This window comes from Arvicanthis niloticus, chromosome 3 (assembly GCF_011762505.2).
Source record: "Arvicanthis niloticus isolate mArvNil1 chromosome 3, mArvNil1.pat.X, whole genome shotgun sequence".
NCBI lineage: Eukaryota > Metazoa > Chordata > Mammalia > Rodentia > Muridae > Arvicanthis > Arvicanthis niloticus.
Genome location: NC_047660.1, coordinates 5542778 through 5563104, shown reverse-complemented (window position 1 = coordinate 5563104; position 20327 = coordinate 5542778). Strand labels below are relative to the sequence as shown.

At 42.5% G+C, this 20327-nt stretch overlaps 1 long non-coding RNA gene across 1 annotated transcript; it reads left to right on the top strand.

Moving 5' to 3' along the window:
• Nucleotides 1-2322: 2322 nt before the first annotated feature.
• Nucleotides 2323-13119, top strand: LOC143441564 (uncharacterized). The gene is made up of 4 exons (XR_013109124.1): nucleotides 2323-2715; nucleotides 8271-8349; nucleotides 9596-9738; nucleotides 12830-13119. It is a non-coding gene; the product is annotated as an uncharacterized LOC143441564 (long non-coding RNA).
• The last annotated feature ends 7208 nt before the right edge of the window (nucleotides 13120-20327 follow it).

The following is a 20327-nucleotide window of genomic DNA, read 5'->3' as shown; positions in this document are numbered from 1 at the left end:
TACTGGACACATCCTGCAGACTATACCTGATATAAATGGGACGTAATCTAGGCGTTGAAAGATGTCCATCTTCCTCTTTGGGGATGCTGCCTGCAGTATGTGATTCTGAAAGGTCCTGTGTGTCTGTTTGTGATTTCAGTTGCCTCTAATTGACTGAGCTGGTCTCAAACTCATCTCACAAATGAGAGGTGGTCAGATCCCATGGAAAGTCAGGGAGCTTAGGCTTAAGCTTATCCCATGGAAAGTCTATAGCTTAGGCTATAGACTAGACCATGGGAATGGTCTGCGTGCCTATTTGCTCATAAATACTTGCCTAGTAAGCGGCTTTCTATGGCAGAACTCCAAAGGGAAACACCCTGTTATAACCCACTAACAAGATAGTAGGGAGGCAGTTACTTATCTTCTAGCTCTGAACTTTCAGCGTTCTTAGAAGCTACTGGGAAAGATCTAATTGTTACCCATGAGCAAACATGGTCATTTCTGTTCCGTGGGAACATTGTAAGCCAGGCAACATGGATAGTCAGTCATAGGGAGGGACTTCCCAGTCTGTGAGCCCATCTGCTGTCCTTAGCATCCTACTATGCCTGGTCTGACCTTTGTTCCTGAGCTCACCCTGAACCAGATTCCCTACTTGTTCCTGGATGTTTTCATGGATGCCTGAAGACCACTGTCTCTCTTTCTACCTCAGTATCCCTCCAGATGTTGTCCCTTGGCACACCCTTGACTCCAGGCACTGCTGTTGAAATTTCCTTAAGGTTACAAGTGTTCCACCTGAGACTCAGGATTGAACATTTCTACTCTGAACATTTAGATTTTTTTCCTTCTTACTAGAATTCCAGGAACCAGTATCTTTAATGTCCACCTGAGCAGCTTGTATCCACCCTCATCAGCAGGGTAACATGACACTATCTTGAGTTTCACATTGAATAGAGAAAACCATGAGACTTTGCCCAGATGAGCATGTTCTAGCCTAGCCTAATCCCCAATTCCTCCAATTGCAGAAGTCCACAACTTACAAGCTTTGCCTTTGCCCTCTTTGGAATTTAGAAACAAACAGAGTTAGAGATAGTAAAAAAGAAACTACCCCAGCAAAGTCAACACTGAGTTCTAGAAAAGAACAAAGTAAGAATGACTTGGCAAAATCTTTGTTTTTCTAGTTTGTGGCTACTACCCACTCCTTCTCTTTCTCCTCCTTCTCCTCCTCCTCTTTCTCCTCCTCCTCCTCCTTCTTTTCCTTCTCCTTCTTCCTCCTCTTCCTCCTCCTCTTCCTTCTCCTCCTTCCTCCTCCTCCTTCCTCCTCCTCCTCCTCCTCCTTCTTCCTCCTCCTCCTCCTCCTCCTTCTTCTTCCTCCTCCTCCTCCTTCTTCCTCCTCCTCCTTCTTCCTCCTCCTCCTCTTCCTTTTTCTCCTTCTTCTTTCTTCTCCTTCTTCTTCCTTCTTTCTTCTTCTTCTTCTTTTTCTTCTTCTTCTTCTTCTCCTTCTTCTTCCTCCTCTTCCTCCTTTTCCTCCTCCTCTTCCTTCTCCTTCTTTCCTCCTCCTCCTTCTTCCTCCTCCTCTTCCTTCTCCTCTTCCTCCTCTTCCTCCTCCTTCTTCTTCTTTTTCCTCCTCCTCCTCTTCCTTCTTCTCCTTCTCCTTCCTTCTTCCTTCTTCTTATTTCTCCTTCTCCTTCTCCTTCTTCTTCTCCCTCCTCCTCCTCCTCTTCTTCCTCTTCCTCTTCCTCCTCCTTCTCTGTCCTCTCTTTCTTCTGTTTGCAGTAGTGACCAGGATATAGTACAGTCACAGGTTTACATTAATGTCCTTGATAAAATATCAGCAAAACGTTAATCCCATTTAAATCAGGATTTTTCCCCTTTATTTTTGTTTCTCTCTTTTGAGACCTAGTCATTATAGCTCAGACTATGAGAAACAGTCATTATAGTCCAGATTAGTCTAGAACTCAATGTGCAGCAAGGATGACCTTGCACTTCAGATTTTGCCTTCACGCCCCAACTGCTAAGAATCACAAGCATGACACTTTATGCTCGTGGGAATCAAACCCACAACTTCATGAATGCCAGGTAAGCACTCTATCAACTGAGCTATGTCCATAGTCCCCTAAAGGAGGCAATTTCAGAGATTCATCTGTGATTGGTTTCAAATACATAAATTGTAACAGAAAAGACAACATCCCCACCATGGTGCTTTTGCCATCCTGATGGACTAGACTCGAAAACCATGAGCCAAAAATAACCCTTACCCCATTAGGCTACTGTGTCTGATATTTTGTCACAATGATAAGACAAGTAACCTCTACATCATCTCTCTATTAGGAGCTGGACCAAGGACAACAATGGTTTGCATTGTGTGTCTAGATGCCATCACAACACACCCGAGGGATGCTCCGGGTGTCAGGAGCTGTCTGTTAGCCACAGAGGAGAGTCAGTGTGTACAGATGCTGCTGCCCAGGATGCCCTTGGAAGCTTGAAGGCAAAGCAAGAAATCCCCTGGCTTAACTCACAGGAGCTGGGCCAGATTAGCTGCCTGGTTCCTTGGCTTTAACATCAAGGTGATATGGATTTAAACAAAAATTCTCCTTCAATCTATGGCTTTAGTCCTGACTTTTCTTCTCTCTGTAATTACCTCTACAAATAACCCATGGCTCTGTGATAATAGGAGTCTCAGACTTGGGAAACTGGAAGGACAACTCTCGGAAGGCTGTAAGGGAGCATGCTACTAAGGTAAGATCCTGATATTGGGTGTTTTCATTTCAGCAAACAACAGGTCACCTACAGGGATGCCAAAGACAAGGATGGAGTCTGAAGGTTGGCCTGCTCAAAGGTTGAGTTGTAGCCAACATTTCTTTCTCCTAAATGTTTTTTTTTTTTTTCTTCTTTCTACCATCAAGATGGAGACCAACCTTCTCTCTGCTTTTCTTCTTTTTCTGAAACAGGCTGGCCTTGAACTCAGCGTGTAAAGGGTCACCTTGAGCTTCTGAAGCGCCTGCCTCTCTTCCTGAGATTACAGGCAGTCACCTCCAGGTTATGGATTTAACCCAGTGCCTGGGCCATTTTTGACAGGTCTTTTTCTGTCTTTCTTGCTAGCTTACGTCTTAAAGTAGTTGACTCTGAACCATGCTTCTCTTCTACTCCTTAAGTTCTTCAAGCACGTGATCTATTTACTTCCTTTACAAGTCCCTGGTGGCATTGCCCCTGTCAACTTAATGTGCACCTTCAGTATGAAGGGTACAAGGAAACCCTAAATCCGTTCCCTGTGATCCAGATGCCACTGAACTTTGAGCAACACGGAAAACCCTGTATTGTTTTGGTGACATTCCCGGACAGTGCTGGCTAGAGAGCTTTTGTTTGGGCTTAATTTGATCTTGTTTTTCTCTAAGGTCAATGCTTTGATGAAATGCCAGACATCCTCAGGCCTTTTCTCAGTGAAGTAATCCCCAGCAAAGACACCCTCAAAATCTTTACAGACATGCGTCCACAGTATGACTGGAGCAACAACCTTAGACCTCACAAAAATTAGCTCACAGGCTGGTGGAATCGGTTCACCAACTCGGCAGTAGACTGTTTGCCTCAAAGGCATGGGGTCTTGGGTTTGGTCCTCAACACTGTAGAAGTAAACTCGTGAAAGGGTTGCTTCTGTAGAAGCATTGCCCCCGTAACTCTAGAAGCAGAAACCTCACCAACTCTCATCCACACCCTCAGGAAGTGCCTGAGACTGAATTTACTTAGGAAAACACATGAAACATCGTCGAAGGTAGCATCATGATGAGTCTTGCATAGTTAGGAGAAACTATGGCAGCTGTGTGTTCTGGAGCCTCCTCCACTGCCTGGGTTTGCAGAGATGAAGAGAGCCAGTGTCCTTGGCTCAGAGGTACTCTGGCTAGGGGGGCACTGTCAGTGTGACCTTGGTGGACACTGTCAGTGTGATCTTGGTGGACACTGTCAGTGTGACCTTGGCTGAGCTAGTTATATGTTCGTTCATCTTCAGACACAAACCTTGGTCTGCTCGGTTGCATTGGTCCGAGAAAAAAATGTGCTGATGCTTGAACTGAAAAAAAAAAATCTGTGTTTTCTCCTAATCATCTAAGTCATTAATGTGTACTTTTTGACTAATTGACATTAGAGTCCCAACTCCCCACCCCCACCCCTCAGAGGTTAATATTAAACACTTTTGTTAAACTGCTTTTAGGTTGGCTTACCAAATACAAGCAGAACACTGGAGGGTCAACTGAGCCTGATTCATTTCCAAGAATAAATCTAGAAAGGCAAGGACTGAGGTCCTTCCTTTCCAAACAAAATCCCTCATTGCTGTGACTTCAGTAATCCCATTACAGTTAATCCCAGCTAATCATTCACGATGGCGTCATTCACTGTTTCGTGACTTTTGCTCCTTTGGTGATTTTGAATTTAATTCCCATTCTCTGAGGTCAAATGGAGGAGCCAGTGAGGTGAATGACTGACTTTTTCATTATCCCTTCAGGCACTGGTGCCTTTAGAAGTTTAAGATCTAGAAAAGGAAATAATGCATGCTTCATGTCTTCAGAGTTTGAAATACCACTGTTAGAAAAAGATAGTTTATAGAAAAAAAAATATGCAGGTTAGAGCCGAGGAGACAGCCCAGTCAGTAAAATATATGAAACCTGAGTTTGGACGCCCAGCATCCATGTATAAGCTACATGCTGGCAGTGCATGCCAGTAATCTCTACACTGGGGAGATAAAGCCAGGAGGAGCCCTGGAGCTGCTGGCTAGTTTAGAAGAGTCAGCAAGCTCCAGGTTCAGTGAGAGACCCTGTCTCAAAAAACAGCACGGAAGTGATTGAGGTATACAACTGACATCAGTGTCTAGCCTCAACACTGATTTACACACACACACACACACACACACACACATTAACATGTTAAATACCAAAGTCGGGAAGAGACAGAAGCAGAATAATTCACACAAAAAAGCTCTCAGCTCTTAGAGTAGAAAAAAAAAATAATTGAAAGCCAGAAGTAGGACCTGTTTCATCGAGTTAAAGCACAGAGGCATCTGTATGCCCATGACGTATGTAGCCACACACTCCTGCTTACTAGGCCATCGTCACACACTGCAGCTCCTGCTGAAGTGCATAAGAAACCTGAGGTCCCCGTCTCACTCACTGCATGTGGATGATTGGCTTTTGAAATGGTCAGGTTTTCCTGGGCAGGATACTGACTGATGGCACCAAACATCAAAACAAAACAGAAGGCGGGCCCTTGAAGGGGGAATCTAAAGGCCTGAGAAGAGATCTCAGTTTGTAAAGTACTTTTTGTGCCAGCATAAGAACCTGAATTCTAGACGAAGCATCTTCATAAGAGCTAGGCACGTGTGCCAGTCCCGAGAAAGAGAAGACAGGAGATGCCTAGACTCCGAGAGCAGCCGGCCTCGCCTAATCAGCTTTGCTGTCTTAGAAACAAAGTGGATGATGGCTCATCAGGAATGATGGTTCTGGCTGACCTCTGACCTCTATAGTGTGTGTAGCTGCCTCCCATTCACACAGAAGATGAAATCTAAAATTTGCCATTAAACCTTGAATATATAAATATAAATAAAATCAGTCATCAGGACGGAATATAGTGATGGCTTCTTAGTAAATGAAAATGGTATATAAAAAGGCTATGGTATATAGTGGGAAACAGATATTTAAATTGCTGTCATGGTTACTTAAAAATAAAATGCTTCTTGACAGGGCTTTGGGATACTCAAGGTCCTCAACATCAATGCTGGTAACCATGATCCAAAAAAAATCACAAGAGTGGTTGGTGCCTCCCACCTCAAAGAACCTTACACAAAGAAGACAAAAAACAAACAAACAAACAAACAAACAAACACCTAATAATGTGAGCCAATCCAAAATCTAGGAAAGTCTTACAGTGGTACAGTGTTCCTAAAACAATCTGGTTTCTTTTAGCCATAGGACAGATAAAGTCCCAAAGTCTGGAGGTTTGGACTGCAGAACTGCAGGGTAAACTGCACTAGAAGCTTCTGTTTCTGATAGGGGCATGACTTAGGGACTAGAGCCATGGAAATTGGAATGGGGACATTTGTGTAGATCGAGACAAATATAGCAGTCTTCATACACCAATGGCTTCTCTTCTCTATTGCAAGTGGAACCACGCCCTCTTCCATGTCTGAGACTCTTTCTCCTGACTAAAGACACCAGTTAAACTGGTCTGCTCTTTTAAAGGGTGTATGCTTTATACTAGAAACCAAGATAAGCCCCTCCTACTGGTGCGGGAAGAACTAGTAGAATACAAAGTAACTAAACTCCTGTCATTCTATACGCTGTACCTAATTTCGCTACCTTTTAAATCTCTGCTGACTTTGTTTCTAAGAGAAGAACACTTCCACTGGGGATCCATCAACAGTTCCAAGGAAACTGACTATTGATGGTTTCTCTTGGCAGTGAACGGACTGTAACAAAAGAAATGTATTACCGGCTTGAGTAATTCCAATAGCAGGACACAAGCTTGTCACTACACAGTTAACAAGGAAAGACCAAGTCTGACAGGGCTGGGCTCTATGCTGTGACTCTTCATACCTCCAAGCCTACTACAAGGATTTTAAAAAATGACTGCATCGAGCCAAGGAAGGCTGGCTACATAAAGACTGATCCTTTGTGAATGGAGATGTTGGTCACTCTTTTAGGTAAACAACTGTAGCTAGCTAAGTATCCTGGAGAAGATCAAGGGAAATGGGAAAAGGAGTAGAAAAGAAATTCAACTTCAGTGTGGTGGCGCTGCATCACAGAAATGAGGACCACGGGAGAGGAATCACTTCTACTCTGAATTGCTACCACATGCCTAGTTTCTACCACTCTAAGCAAGTGCTTCAGATAACCTGAAGGAGGAGGAGCTATTTGTTTTAGTTGAGGGTTCCAGAGGTGTCAGTTCACAGTGGACTGGTTCCTCGGTTTTCAAGACTGAGACAAAGCAGTATATTATGGTGAGAGTGTGTCAGAGCAAGTCGCTCCCCTCATGGTGGCCAGGATGCAGAGAAAAGGGGAGAGACAGAAAGGGGTGCAAGCATAGAGGAGAGGAAAGAGAGAAAGAAAGGGGTCTGGGTACCAATATTCCACGGTCACTCTGACTTATTGTAATACTTATTGTATTGCACTTCCTCTTTTTAAATTAATTAATTAATTAATTAATTAATTAATTAATTTTGGCACTTCTTAAAAGTTCCACAAGCGCAACAAGCTGAGGAACAGGCCATAAACACTCAGGACATTCTAGATCCTAACTGAGCAGCTCTTACTGTTTGTATATGATCAGCATTTCCTTTTATGTTTAAAGACATGCATTTAGAACTATACCTTTATGACTGCATCCTGTCTCTCCCCCTTTCTCTGGGTCTCATGTGTCCAAGGCTGGCCTCAAGCTCCTTATATATCTGAAAATGACTTTCAACTGTTTACTCTCCTGCTACCATCTCCAGACTCTTGAGGTTACAGCTAGATACCACCTGCCTAGTTTATGTGATGCTGGGAATTGAAACCAGGCCTTAGTTTCTCTCTCTCTCTCTCTCTCTCCCTCTCTCCCTCTGTCTCTCTCTGTCTCTGTCTCTGTCTCTCTCTCTCTCTCTCTCTCTCCCCCCTTCTCTCTTTCACGCACACACACACAATGAACGCAAGACAACAACAACATACATTTAAAATTAGTCAGTTGAATTTTGTTTAGATGATGTTAATTTTGATGTCAATATCCACAGCTTAGCAGGAGCTGAAGTGGTTGGTTCTGTCTCGTGGTGTGCATCAGGCCTGACCAGGGTACTGACTGTTGCTTCCCAGTCACAGAGCTTCCTGCCCGCCCCCCCCCCCCCCAGCCAGTTTCATTTACTTCTGGTTGACCTTGACCTCCACAGTGAACAGGTGTGTGTTGTTGTCTCAGTTAGGGTTTTACTTCTGTGAAGAGACATCATGGCCAAGGCAATTCTTATAAGAACAACATTTAATTGGGGCTGGCTTGTAGATTCAGAGGTTCAGTCCATTATCATCAAGGCAGAAACATGGCAGCATCCAGGCAGGCATGGTGCAGGAGGAGCTGAGAGTTCTACATCTTCATCTGAAGGCTACTAGCAGAATACTGACTTCCAGGCAGCTAGGATGAGGGTCTTAAAGCCCACGCCCACAGTGACACACCTACTCCAACAAGGCCACACCTACTTCAACAGGGCCACACCTTCTAATAGTGCCATTCCATGTGTATGCCGAGCATACACAAACCATCACAGTTGTCTTCTCTCTTCCTCATGGCAGACTCAATGATTAAGAAAACCCGACAATGAAGTAGTGGCGAGGTTTCTTTCTCCTGGGGACTTGCCTTTGGTTGCCAGAGGTAGGTAGACATGTGTTTCTTCTTTATTAGTGCTCTGGAGACTTCTTCTGCCTCCCTGGTTTTCTTGGCCTTAGGAAGGATAGAGGCTGTCTGCATTCATCTCGGAGAAAAGGGCGCTGTAAGGATTATGGATAGTGCTAGAATTTACAATCCATGCTTTGTATGAAGAATGAGAAAATAATTTACATGAACTGGTGATGTTCTAGGTTATGGCAAATAAATTCAGAGTTTTTATTTCAACATCAAGATGCATAGGCTCAGGGGAGATGTCCTGCTAAGAACAGTAAGTACGATTGTGAGTGTACTTAAGGCCGCCAAACCATCTCAATGGAGTTAAGGTGGCGAAGTTTATCTCATGTGCACTTATGCACAATATATCCTAGTGCACAAAGCTATTGTTACTGAAGGAACCTGTGCTCTGTTATGCAGCATGCAAATCCCTGCATCAGTGAGCTTTGCAGAGAAAGCGTGTGCACACAGTGCACACAGTATAGAGACAGGACAAACCCCAAACATGCCTTCCAGAAGACAAGGATTAGAAAACGGGCGGCCAGCTGTGGTGGTACATACATAATCTTAGCACTTGGGAGGCTGAGGTGGAGAATGAAGCAGAGGACTATCCATTCAAGGCTAGCCTGAGCTATACAGTGAAAACCCTGTCTCCAAACAGAGTTAAAGGCTTGTAGCTTACTGGAATGACACATGCCTACCATGTCTAAGCTCTAGGTTAAATCTCCAGCACAAGGAGAAGAAAAAAAAAAAGGAAGAAAAGAAAAGAAAAGTCGTCTCAGGCATGAAAATAGAGACCTATGTCAAATTCCAAACTCAGGACAAGCAGCTGAGGTGTCCATTTAACATATCAAAACAGACCTACCTCCAGGTTCTCCCAGCATCCCTCAGTCCCTACCTGTCACAGGGTATGGCTGCATATCCCACCGTATACCCAGAACTCTCCAGGCCAGGGGCTGGGCTGCTGTTCTTAGTTCCCCTGTCTCCAGTGCCCTCCCGCTCCCCCCACATGGTTCAGGGTCACAACCACTCTGGAGTCTCCCAGATGCGTCTGCCTCTGGCTATGCTCTTTCACATATTTACAATAAACTTTCTCCTCCACCGTGCATAGAAGCATTCATATGCTTTCCTATTTATCTGTTTGTTTATTTATTTATTTATTTTCACTGGGCCAAGGAAAGGTGGGCATAATTGTTGATGTGCACGTGTGTGTAACAAACTGCATGCCTCTTCACAGGAAAACATTTCAGAAGACAGGGGCATCACAGAGATCCAGCAGTGAAGACCTCCTGCATCAAAAGCCACCCACCGACATCTACCCATACCCGACTGAAGAGTCGGTGGCTGCAGCTGGTTTGGTAGACAAAGGCAGACTCCAAGGTATTGAAAAACAACTTAGGCACCATCACCACTGTGTCCAGTATGTCAAAGGGTGTCTACAGCAGAAGTGTAGACACCCTGCTTAGCTGTGTGGCCTCTCAACTTACTAACAAAAGCAAGTGACTAAACCCATGGCGGGGGAGGGTCTATTTAGGCTTTTTATTTTCACTGTAGACACCACAGGTTCTAGTGTGCACAGAGGGATATAGAGCAGACACAGGAGCAGGAGAGCACTCAGTCATCTGTAGCCTTCAGTGGCCTTCTTTAGACTCTGAGGCCAGGACTCTATGAAGTAAATATTCTGGATTCGCTTGCTGGTTGGTTTCCTGGTTTGTTTGTCAGCAGGCTAAGCGGGTGGGGGGATGGAGATTCACACTCTGGCTTCTTCAGCATCCTTCTGGCTCCTTGGGATGCTGCCGTCACTACCACCCACACACCTTGCTAACAAGAAGAGTGGCCAGCAGTCCCAGCCCAGGGAAGCTCAGCTGTTGCTTGGATCAGACCTCCTCAGAGATCCACGTTGCTCTCGGCCACACCCCTTCAGCCATGCTCGGAGTGGAAACCAGGTGTGACTTGGCAAAATCACTGCCATGCTCTAAGTTGCTCCATGTTGCTTGACAGTGACTTTCAGGCTGAGTCTTGCCCTGGGTGACTCGGTTTTGATTGAGAATGCCGAGGCTGGATGAGTCTACAACTCTTTTGTCTTTTAGACACTACCACCTGCCCAGCACCACCCATGACCAAGCTGATGAGTAACTTAGTCCTGCAAATAAAAACGTTCCACCTGTAAACTTATCAAAATAGAATAAGCATCCGTAGGCTGTGATATACATTTAACACACCTACTGCCCTTCATATGCTGGGTAATGCTCCTCCAAAATCTACCACACCTGCAACCAGAATCTTACAAGAAACCAACCAAAACTGCCAAGTCTCTCTGACTCAGCTTTTTGTTGTTTTTCTGTTTTGTTTTGTTTATTACTTGTGGCCCGTGACCTCAAATTTCACGTGTCAAGGATCTCAGTGGCCGGATTAACAGGTGAATCACATTTAGACACAGCCAACAAGTGAATCAATAACTTGGACAAAAAAATATGACACTGGTCAGTTTATACCACAGAAATGAAAAGAAAGTGAGTGCATACATTTCAAATAAGATTTAAAACTGGCAGTAAGTTAGAAAAAGTAGGAAAATAGATGCACACATATGCACTTAGGGTTTGGTGGTTTCTTTGTTGCAGTCCTGGGAACTGAGCCCAAGGCCTTGAGCTGCAGGTGAGTCCTCTGTGACCGAGCTATGCTTCATCCTTTGACTTTTAAATATGAAAACTGTAAGATGCTGTAGGAGGCATTTCCCTGCACATTTTATTTATGTATTAGATACACCTAACATAACATCATCCTAAATCTTGTTTGTTTGTTTTTCGAGACAGGATTTCTCTGTGTAGCCCTGGCTGTCCTGGAACTCACTCTGTAGACCAGGCTGGCCTCGAACTCAGAAATCCACCTGCCTCTTCCTCCCAAGTGCTGGGATTAAAGGTGTGCACCACCACTGCCCGGCTATGATCCTAAATCTTAACTGCATAAAATGCAATCTAAGTACTTATTTCTAAGAAAATTACACAAAAAAGTCCTAAAGTGACTAAAAATGATATTTTAAGAAAAAGAATTTTTTAAGTAAAAGTGAGGTCAACACGGCTGAATACTGTACACTGGATGGTTATTGTCTGCCCCTTTATACACTGAAGCCCTAACTCTCAGACTGACTGTATTCTGCAGTAGAAACAAGGACCATAAAATAAGGTCACAAAAACAGGGCTCTGAAAAGTCTGTCTTCTGGACAGCACAGAGCTGCCCACTCGTGAACTTGGGAGCAGAGGCAGGAGGATCTCTGTGAGTTCCTGGCTAGCCTGGTCAATAAGCTCCAAGACAGCCAAAGCTATTAGGTATTGGTTCTGCTGCTTTGAACTAATCCGGCTCCCCAGATCGGGAATCTGTACATCTAAACGCTGAAAGTCCTTGTCCCCAATTGATTTTTGATCAATCAATAAAGAGCCAACAGCCAATGGCTAGGCATGTAGACTGAGGCAGGACTTAGAGATTTGCATGGTGGAGGAACTGGGAGAGAGAAAGGGGGAGAACCGCCATGACTTGGGGAGAGGGGTTGGAAAAATGAGCTGCAGGAGGGGAAGCCAACCAGCCATGTGAGAACTCAGGTAAGCAGCCAGTGGCCACTCAGGAGTAGAGAGAGGAGTGTTTGCTAGCAGGGGAAGGTTTAGGTGTGCCCAACCTTTGAGCTAGCCAAGGCGTTTTAAAGTTAACTGGTGCATCTCTCTCTCTCTCTCTCTCTCTCTCTCTCTCTCTCTCTCTCTCTCTCTGTGTGTGTGTGTGTGTGTGTCTTTCAGTTGCAAATCCAGAGGGCTCTGGCAGGTGGCTGGGAGCTCAGAGCTGTTAGCTAAACTGACTGCTATAAAAGCCACACAGAGAAACCCTATCTTGAAAACCCAAAAGAAAAGAAAAGAAAAGAAAAGATCTCAAAGATGTATAGATATATATTGGGAAATGTGCTGATTTTTTGAAAAATATAATAGCATAGACAAAAATCTGGCAACATTAATGAATGAGAGAGAAAAAGAGATTGAGGCTAGATTAAAATTTAAGATGGAAAGGGAATTTTTTAAGAGAACACTGAAAACAAATTGATACAAATGAAATTCAGTAATATAGTTTAATATATTAATGTATTTAACATTGTATAATCATATATTATGTTGGGAGCCAACTCATGGCAAAAAGTGGCTATCATCTTTGCAGCCATCTTGAGCCATATACCCTGACAAGAGACTTGTTTTCAACAGCCTACAACAGCTGAGCACACTCTGATAAACATCTTGTTTATCCCACATATCTTGTTTTGCTGTTTAGTGCCCCCAGCTGCAAGGCACATGTGGTATCCACGCCTGCAAGGCACATGGCAAAGCATATAAATACCCCAGACTTCCCTTTAATAAAACGAGACTTGATCAGAACCTCTATCTTGTCTCCATTCTTTGCGTCTCTTCCCCTTCATCCTCACTCTCTCTCTTGCTAGACCCTGACCCATGGATTGGAGCAGCAGCTTGGGTGGGACACAGTGACCCCCCAAGCCGGGCAGTGTGGGCCTCAACAAAGTGGTGCTTAACTCGAGGCAGCAAGAACGAGAGACCCAGTGAGGGATGTTACTGGAAGAAGGGTCTGCCAAAAATTCAGAAGTGAAACAAAGGTGACCACCGCGGGAATCTGCCACATTGAGAAAGGTAAGTCATGATAATGAAAATGGGGCAAGAAATAAGTCAGCCTGAACTCAACTCTCTGTTTTTGTTTTGTTGTTTGCTGCTCACGTGTGTTAATTGTCTGCTTTTGTTTCGCTGTTTAAATGCTGTCTTTCATGTTCAAACTAAAAAGAAACGTAAATTAGAATCCAAAATACAACCAAAGGTTGATGACAATTTGTCAGAGCCAGATTGTGCCGACCTAGAGGAAGAGGCAGTCAAACATTATGACCCTGAATGGCCCTCTTCCCAAAGGCCCTCTCCCAGTGTGCTGCCACCTCCAGATGCCCCCACTATGGAGATGGTGGTTGTAGATCCCAGAAAGGAGTTACAGGACAAAATTTCTATTCTTAAACAACTAATAAAGTTAGAAAAAGTGTATTAGGACTTAATTAATCAGCTACAAAAATTAAAGACAGGGAGGAGGTCTTGAGAGGGTAAGGAAAATTTCCTGGGTTCTCGCGTTCCTCAACCCAGAGTCCTAAGACAGTCCCTGTCTTCTAGCTTTAGTTCAGCCACAGATCAGCCAGAGGAGGGAGATGTGGAGGCTTTCCCTGTATCAGAGACCAGAGATGCTCAAAGGGTTGCTTGGAGACATCATACAGGGTTTAATTTTCAAATTATTAAAGAATTAAAAAATGCAGTATCACAATACGGTGCCACTGCTCCCTTTACTCTTGCAATTTTAGAGTCTGCCACAGAGGAGTGGCTGACTCCTGGTGATTGGAATATGTTAGTGAGAGCAGTTCTTAGCGGTGGTGACCATCTTATTTGGAAATCAGAGTATCATGAGAATTGTAAAGAAACAGCTAAGAGAAACATTCAGGCAGGCAATGGTTGGTCCTTTGATGCCTTAGTAGAAGGGCAATTTGCTTCTAGTGATAACCAGATGCAACATGACCCAGGCTTATTCACTCAAATTCAAAATGAAGGTTTGGTGTAAACTCCCGGCAAAGGGAAACCCTGGTGCATCCTTGACAGCAGTCAGGATGAACAATTTTCTGATTTTGTTCATCGATTAATGACAACAGCAGGGAGGATTTTTGGTAATGCAGAGGCAGGTGTAGATTATGTGAAACAACTTGCATATGAAAATGCCAATCCTGCCTGCCAAGCGGCCATTAGACCCTACAGGAAAAAAGACAGACCTTACAGGGTATATCAGACTCTGTTCTGACATAGGGCCCTCCTAACAACAGGGCTTAGCTATGGCGGCTGCCATGCAAGGACAATCAGTAAGAGATTTTTTGGCAAGTAGAGACAAAAAGGTCTGTTTTAAATGTGGCAAGCCTAGACACTTTGCAAGAGATTGCAAGGCAGAAAATGAGTTAACCCAGAGACAGCCCAGCAAACAGCCTGGGCTCTGCCCATGTTGCAAACGTGGAAGGCATTGGGCTAGTGAATGTAGGCCCAAAAGAGATGCACAAGGAAACACCCTTTCCCATAATCAGGGAAATGGGAACAGGGGCCAGCTCCAGGCCCCGAACTGACTAAAGCCAAAACAGGCTTATGGAGCAGTCAGTCTCATAGCAGCAAACAACAATCCCTTTCTGAACTTAGTCAAGCAACACCAGGAAGCTCAGAACTGGACCTTGGTTCTGCCACCCACACAGTATTAACCCCAGAAATGGGACCTCAGACCTTACCCACTGGAGTGTTTGGACCGCTCTATCCAAATGTGTTTGGCCTGATAGTGGGAAGAAGCAGTGCTACTATGCAGGGACTACAAATTTTTCCTGGAGTTATAGACAGTGATTATCAAGGTGAGATTAAGGTAATGGCACAGGCAATTCAGAATATAGTCACCATTCCTACAGGAAGGAGGATAGCTCAACTATTGTTACTTCCATTGTTCCCTACTAATCACAAATATAAGAATCCTAAAAGAGGGGATCAAGGCTTTGATTCCTCTGATGCATACTGGGTACAGCCTATAGTTAAACAAAAACCTATGATGACAATCTGGCTAGATGGAAAGGCATTCCAAGGCTTGGTTGACACAGAAGCTGATGTGACTATCCTAAAACAAAGTGACTGGCCTGCTACCTGGCCTCTGACCCCAACCTTAACCAACTTAAGGGGTATTGGCCAAAGTCAAAACCCACAACAAAGCTCTAAGGTGCTGACGTGGAAAGATAAAGAAGGAAATACAGGAAATATACAACCCTATGTCATCTGAGGCCTTCCCATTAATCTCTGGGGCCGAGATCTGTTACAATCCCAGTTGGGATTGATTATGTGCAGCCCTAATGAAGTAATCAGGGCTCAAACTCTGGATTTTCCCGAGGGAAAAAATTAAGAAAAAGTAAAGATGAGATTATTCATCCTATTGAGGTTTATGGTAACACTGGAAGAAGAGGCTTGGGGTATTTTTGATGGGGCTACTGATTCAGCTGCACCCTTAGGGCATTATGCAGATCCCATCACCTGGAAGGGGGACTTGCCCATCTGTGTGGATCAGTGGTCCTTAACCACCGAAAAATTACAAGCTGCCTAGTTGCTAGTGCAGGAGCAATTACAGGCAGGACATTTAGAAGAGAGTAAAAGACTGTTTTTGTTTTGTTTTGTTTTGTTTTGTTTTTAACTATCCCATTGCATCCTAACAACAGAAAGCACTTTGCTTTCAGTGTTCCCGATATAAATTTTAGAGAACCTATGAAGAGATATCAATGGAAGGTCTTGCCTCAGGGTATGGCTAACAGTCCTACCTTGTGCCATTTGTGGCTTCTGCCATAGAGGGTGTTAGAACTATGTGGAAACAAATCTACATGATTCATTTCATGGATGATATTTTAATAGCAGAAAAAGATGGAAAACAGGTACTCCAGTGCTTTGATAATCTTAAAACAGCTTTACAGACTTCAGGGTTACAAATAGCACCAGAAAAGGTACAATTACAAGATCAATATACTTATTTAGGATTTCAGATTAATGGTCCACATATTATTAATAGTAAGGCCAACTTGAGGACTGATTCCCTTAAGACACGTAATGATTTTCAAAAACTATTGGGAGACATCAATTGACTACGACCATATTTAAAACTCACGACCAGAGAATTGAAGCCTCTGTTTGATATTCTCAAGGGAGATCCTGACCCTAAGTCTGATAGGACTCTAACAGAGGAGGGTAGAAAAGCCTTACAGAAGGTGGAGAGTGCTATTTCATCACAATTTGTAACTCATATTATTTATTCTAAGCCTTTATATTTTCTTATTTTTAACACTAAACTAACTCCTACTGCAGTTTTTTGTTTTTTTTTGTTTTTTTGTTTTTTTGGCAAACTGTACCCATATTATGGGTTAATCTTCCCTCATCCCCTAAAAAGGTTCTTTATCCATACTATGTTGCTGTAGCTGATATGATTATGTTAGGCAGAGATAATAGTAAAAAATATTTTGGAAAAGACCCTGAAGTCATAGTTCAACCCTATAAAAGGCATCAGGTTGATTGGCTTATGCAGAGTTCTGAAGTCTGGTCTATTATTGCATGTGCCTCATTTGCTGGCCAGCTAGATAATCATTATCCACAAGATAAGTTGGTTCAGTTTTGTAATCGCCATGCATTTGTTTTTCCATCTCGTATTGCACATGCACCTATCAAGGAAGCATTGCTAGTTTTCACTGATGGTTCCTCATCAGAAACAGCTGCTTATGCCTTTAAAGATCAAATAATCTCCTTTGCTACATCATCTATCTCAGCTCAATTGGTTGAATTACATGCTGTTATTGCTGTGTTTAAAGCATTTCCAAATTAAACCATTAATATTTACACAGATAGCTCATATATAGCTCAGTCTATCCCTCTGTTAGAAACTAGTACACAAATAAAGCATTCCTCAGAAGCAGCCTATTTGTTTTTACAGTGCCAACAATTAACTTTGAGGAGAAAGTGCAAATTCTTTATAGGACACCTAAGAGCCTACACTGGGCTACCAGGTCCTTTCTCTGAGGGAAACACCAAGGCAGATCTAGCTACTCATGTAGCTGCAGTGACTTTATCAGATCCGCAGTCTAACTTGGATCAGGCCATAAAAGCTCATGAGTTACGTCACCTTAATTCTAAAACTTTAAAAGTCATGTTTAAAATTACCAGAGAACAAGCTAGGCAAATTGTCAAACAATGTCAATCATGTATTACACTTTTATGAGTTCCTCATTTGGGTGTAAATCCAAAGGGGCTGATACCAAACAGTCTCTGGCAAATGGATGTTACTCATTATAATGAATTTGGCAATCAAAAATATATACATGTATGTGTAGATACGTACAGTGGTTTCATTTATGTGACACTACAAACTGGAGAAGCAAGCAAGCATGTGATCACTCATATGCTTGCTACAATTGCTGTATTGGGTGTGCCTAAACAGATAAAGACTGACAATGGCCCAGGTTATACAAGCTCCAGTTTCTACCAATTCTGTGAAAAATTGGGAATACTACATAAAACAGGTATTTTATATAATCCACAGGGCCAAGGTATGGTAGAAAGGGCACATCAAACCATTAAATGTCAATTTGAAAAATTAAAAAAGGGGAATGGTACCCTACCAAGGGATCCCCCAGAAATATCCTTCATCATGCACTCTTCATTTTAAATTTTTAAAATTTCGATTCTGAAGGAAAATCTGCTGCAGATAGATTCTGGCATCCTGATACCAAAAAGAATTTTGCAACAGTCCTCTGGAAAGACCCATTAACTGGAACCTGGAATGGGCCAGATCCAGTGCTTATCTGGGGAAGAGGTTCTGTCTGCATATATTCCGAAATGGCAGATGCTGCATGCTGGCTGCCAGAGAGACTGATTAAACAAATAGACAACAATAACAAATCCAGGGAGGAGAAACCCCCTGAGAAGCATGTATTTCTTTGCAGAAAACATGAAGGAAACATGAAGATGCTTCACAATTGCTTTCAAGCTGGAATAGATCAGCCAGCAAACCTGACTTGGGAAGTTCTTGATGCAGAAAGAGACATTACCACCTGCACCTCCAGGGTGGCTCTATTGGACTCTTGATTCCCTGACTTATGATTTAGTGAGGTACATTGTTTAAACCCACTACCACAATTACTATGGTTGGTTTTTTTTTTTTTTTTTTTTTTTTTTTTTTTTTTTTTTGTTTCAAGATTGACTGAGAAGGGACAGGGATTTTCTTACTTGTTTTGTTAAGATCAAAGCTATGATCAGTTCTGTATTTCTGTGTGTTGCCCTTAAAAAAAGAGTGTTGCTTTTATACTGACTATTCAGGCATTGTTAAATCTCTTGTCTCTTGGGTTGATGCTGTTCAACATACTGATGGCTTTTGTACAACAATACATAGACACTATTCAAATGAAACCCATACAGTTCCACTATTACAGGCTGGAAGTAGGGGACTCTGAAACCTCTGCCATCAAGACTGATGAGGATTAACCCCTAACTTACATGCTAAGCCGGATAGTCAATGACGGGTAAGAGAACACTTCAAGACCCTTGCCCCTAACTGGGAAGCCTCACCATCCTAAGACAGGAGCTCAACCAATGGCTGTTGAGTATCCAAAGATGGGAAAAGGATACTGGGAGGCTGGGGTACTTTGTTCCAACCTAAGACAGGCACAGTTTCCGTAAGTTTTCTCAGCCCTCCCTTTTGAAAAAAAAAAATTAAAAAGGGGGACCTGTTGGGAATTGACTCATAGCAAAAAGCGGCTATCATCTTTGCAGCCATCTCAAGCCATATACCCTGACAAGAGACTTGTTTTTCAATAGCCTACAGCAGCTGAGCATACTCTGATCTTGTTTTGCTGTTTAGTGCCCCCCAGCTGCAAGGCGCACATGGGATCCACACCTACAAGGCACGTGGCAAAGCATATAAATACCCCAGACTTCCCTTCAATAAATGAGACTTGAGACTTGATCAGAACCTCTGTCTTGTCTCCATTCTTTGCGTCTCTTCCCCTTCATCCCCACTTTCTCTCTTGCTAGACCATGACCCCCTGACCCACCGACCGGAGCAGCAGCTTGGGTGGGACACGGTGGCCCCCAAGCCGGGCAGTGTGGGCCTCAACAATATTATATAGTACATTAATATATTAAATATATATAACATATATTTGTTTCATATTATATATAAATATATTTAGTTATAATAATTATAATGCATTATATTATATATTAAATGCATTGTATAATATCTAAATATAATAAATATATAAATGTATTTATATAATACAAAATAAATAAAAAATATTCATATAAATATTTTATATTTATATATTGTATAATTTATATATTATATTACTTGAGACCCATTCCATGAACAAGTACCAATTCCTGACACTATTAATGATACTCTGTTATACTTGCAAATAGGAATCTAGCATGGCTGTCTTCTAAGTGGCTCTACCTATGAGCTCACTCAGACAGATGCAGACACTCACAGCCAAACAGTGGATGGAGCTTGGGGACTCTTTAGGAAAAATAGGAGGAAGGATTGCAGCCCCCAAAAGGATAGGAACTCTACAGGAAAATGAACACAGTCAACTAACATGGGCCCTCGGGGCTCTTTGAGTCTGAGTCACCAACCAAAGAGCATACATGGGCTGGACCTAAGCCTCCTCACACATATGCAGCAGATGTGCAGCTTAGTCTTCATGTGGGTCCCAAACAACTAGAGTCGGGGCTATCCCAAAAGCTGTTGCCTGTCTGTAGGATATGTTCTTCTAGCTGGGCTGCCTTGTCTTGCTTCAGTGAGAGAGGAAACACCTAGACTCAAAGAAACTTGAAGTGCCCAGGGTTGGGGGATATCCAGGGGGCCCTACCTGTTTAGAGAAGGGGGATATGGGAGAGCATTTTGGGAAGAGATGGAATTAGTGAATGGCTTGTAGAGTGGAAAAGTAAAAAAATAAAAAATTTTAAAAGGAGAAAAAGAAAACAAATACATTTTTATATAATATAAATAAATAGAAAATATCTATATAACTATCTCATTTGTATAATTTATATAGTTTATATATTTACATAATAATATAACATAACATTATTAATTAATATAAATATGTTCTATATTTATATAATTTATATATTATAATTTATATAATATAATACACAAAATATTTATATAAATATATAAAAATAAAAGTATTTATTTACAATATTTAAAATATAAAATAAATATATAAGTATAGATTTATTAACTATATAATAATATATACTTAACAAAATAGAAAATTTACCTCAAAGATAGTTTGCTAAAAATTACAAGAGGCTTTTACCTGCCCTTGTGGGTGTAGCTGCTCAACT